The sequence below is a fragment of the Electrophorus electricus genome, chromosome 15, assembly GCF_013358815.1.
Source record: "Electrophorus electricus isolate fEleEle1 chromosome 15, fEleEle1.pri, whole genome shotgun sequence".
Classification (NCBI taxonomy): Eukaryota; Metazoa; Chordata; class Actinopteri; order Gymnotiformes; family Gymnotidae; genus Electrophorus; species Electrophorus electricus.
In genome coordinates this window covers 10,141,576-10,144,654 of record NC_049549.1, presented here as the reverse complement: position 1 = coordinate 10,144,654, position 3,079 = coordinate 10,141,576, and the positions used below count along the sequence as shown (strand labels likewise).

The 3,079-nt window shown below is 36.3% G+C and overlaps 1 non-coding gene across 1 annotated transcript; it reads right to left on the bottom strand.

Annotated features, from left to right (window-relative positions):
- Positions 1-1,376: 1,376 nt before the first annotated feature.
- On the bottom strand, positions 1,377-1,449 carry trnav-aac. The gene has a single exon. It is a non-coding gene; the product is annotated as a tRNA-Val (tRNA).
- Positions 1,450-3,079: the final 1,630 nt, after the last annotated feature.

Here is a 3,079-nt window from a genome sequence, read left to right as displayed (position 1 = left end):
ATAAGACCACAGTTAGAAATATGCCCACAGTTAGAAATATGCCCACAGTTAGAAATAAGACCAGTTAGAAATAAGACCACAGTTAGAAATAAGACCACAGTTAGAAATAAGACCACAGTTAGAAATATGTCCACAGTTAGAAATATGCCCACAGTTAGAAATATGCCCACAGTTAGAAATAAGACCACAGTTAGAAATATGTCCACAGTTAGAAATATGCCCACAGTTAGAAATATGTCCACAGTTAGAAATATGCCCAGTTAGAAATAAAACCACAGTTAGAAATAAGACCACAGTTAGAAATATGCCCACAGTTAGAAATAAGACCACAGTTAGAAATATGCCCACAGTTAGAAATAAGACCACAGTTAGAAATATGCCCACAGTTAGAAATAAGACCACAGTTAGAAATATGCCCACAGTTAGAAATATGCCCACAGTTAGAAATAAGACCACAGTTAGAAATATGCCCACAGTTAGAAATAAGACCACAGTTAGAAATAAGACCAGTTAGAAATAAGAGCTAGAAATAGGTTTGACTATAGAGCATCCAATGGCAAGTATACTCTTCCCTCTATAGACATTCTACTGGCTACTCTCATCAATGCCCCTGGTTAAGTGTTACAGCCTGGTCTAGGTCCAGACCGCAACAGAAAAGAGCAGAAGCCACTGTTGGTTTGCTTCACGTTTTATTGAACAACACATACAGAGTGTCTATTATTTATTATCAAGTATCTAGTATCTATCTATTAGATAGATAGATAGATAGATAGATAGATAGATAGATAGATAGATAGATAGATAGATAGATAGATAGATACATACATACATACATACATACATACATACATACATACATACATACATACATACATACATACATAAGAACTACCTTACTTACCCACAATAAAGTGAAACCTCAAGATCCTTACTCCCTGTTCCAAACAGTTGTACAATGGAGTGCACAAATAAGGGGGTCAGGAAAGTACTTCGAGGCTGTTAGAACTAGTTGAGCGGGGTAATTTCGCCATCTAGTGGTAAGAATCTTCGAAATAAGAATGTACAACATTGTTATTATCCACTGGTTATAAAGGCGTAGTAATATTAATTATAGTATAACAGTCTTTTCCTGCATATAATAAAAGTAGCCTATATGCAAAATATTTAAAATATATATATAGGCCTTGCCCCTCGCGTGTTATTTGGAATTATTGTTAAACGATTTACAATCGATTAAGTGTTCATCGATTAAATTATATCTCGTGTAATTTTTTATTGTATTGTGTTGCATGAAATTGTTGATTTCAACAGACATTTCAGTGTAGTACTGGAATAGTGAAGTATATGTACCGTCACAGCAACGCAAAAGCAAAAACTGTTCCCGCCCGGTTTCGAACCGAGGACCTTTCGCGTGTTAGGCGAACGTGATAACCACTACACTACGGGAACTTCTGTGGGAAAGATTCAGTATGTCTTACTGATATGTCTTATACCATACCGTCTTATACACTTTACTGCTGACTTAACTAGTTTGCCGTGTCGAACCATTGCTACTCACCTCTCAGTGAAGCGTAGTTAGTTAGCTAGGTTAGGTTAGCTGGCTAAGGATCTATAACGGTAAGATCACTTTAAACAGCGGTTACTTACGGTCTTGACACCCCGACATTTCCTGATCTCGTCTGGCTTCAGCGGGGTTGGGCATCGGTACTTGTATATAGTCAATTTAACCTCAGGGGAAGCTAAGTGCTGTAACATTTGCTAAGCAGTCTTTCACTGCAAGTAAACAGTAACTGAGCGATTATTATTATTCAATTTCTCCACCATTTTTAAGCAGTCAAACAAACTGGCAATCTGTTTTTGTCTGTTTATTAATGTGAATGTATGGAAACTGGCCACAGCTAATATAGCTTACGCTATCTCTGTGAAACCTGTGTGATATTACATTACTGGTGCATTTCTCTAAAAGCATGTTCTAACACTTGTTTTGAAGGTCCTGGATGGTTGCCCAGTCCGCGGGGTTAGTGCGAGGATGAAGTGAGAAAACAACCGATTCGAGCAGGTTTCTACATGGCAACGGACAACCTTCATGTCTGACAACGTGCTGTTAAGTAAATCATTTTTGATTAGTTACTTAAACTAACTATCCTAATATAAGTTAAAACAACCCAATGCAGCAGTTACAAATATTTCTTTAGTTGACAAATAATATTTTTAATAGTCTATCTGTTTATCCATCCATCTATCTACTTAAATAGGAATGCGTTTGAATATGATTAAACAGCACAAATACACTACAAACAACACTGGGTATTAACAGCAAAAATATTCACAATAAAGTCGAAGGACTTTTCAAACCCCTGGATAGCGAGTGGACTTTAAGTTTACCATTGTGTGTGTTCTTTGAAAAGACGCAAATTCTTCGACTTTATTGATTTACTTAACATCACTTTGTCAGATTAATAATAATCTCTTATAGTTTAATGGACTAATTTTCATGCGACAATTATTTTTAACCTGTTCATCTAGCTGTTCATTATGTGATTGACTGCCAATATTAAGCAAAAATCTCCTTAGTTCACCTAACTTTGCATCTCATTGACGTAATTACAAATCTTTTGTCCAAATGAATTGAATGAACAGTTAATGAACAGTTACTACCTGCCAAGATAATTATTGATAAAGTATACTTTGTTATTCTAGCACGTTTTGCTATTAGGCAAAATCCAAAAAAACAAGAAACATGAATTATCAACACGTTTATTTAAATGTTTCATTTAAATAGCTTTGATAACCAGCAAATAGCCATACAAATAAAAATCTAAGCCAGTAAAATATCGCTGCATTTCGTGACAGGCCGAATGCCGCAGGGCCAAGGAGCAGGGCGCACAGACGTCTCTGGACGAAACAATGCGGCTTACGGCACTCACATTAATCAGACAACGCGATATAAACAAGCGGAAGAAGCAAAGCGTGAACATAAATGAGAACATGAACAATGACCGATAATATGTTACAAATCACAGGGGTTTATATACATGCATAGATGAAACGAATAACAAGGTGCAGGTGTGCGATAAGG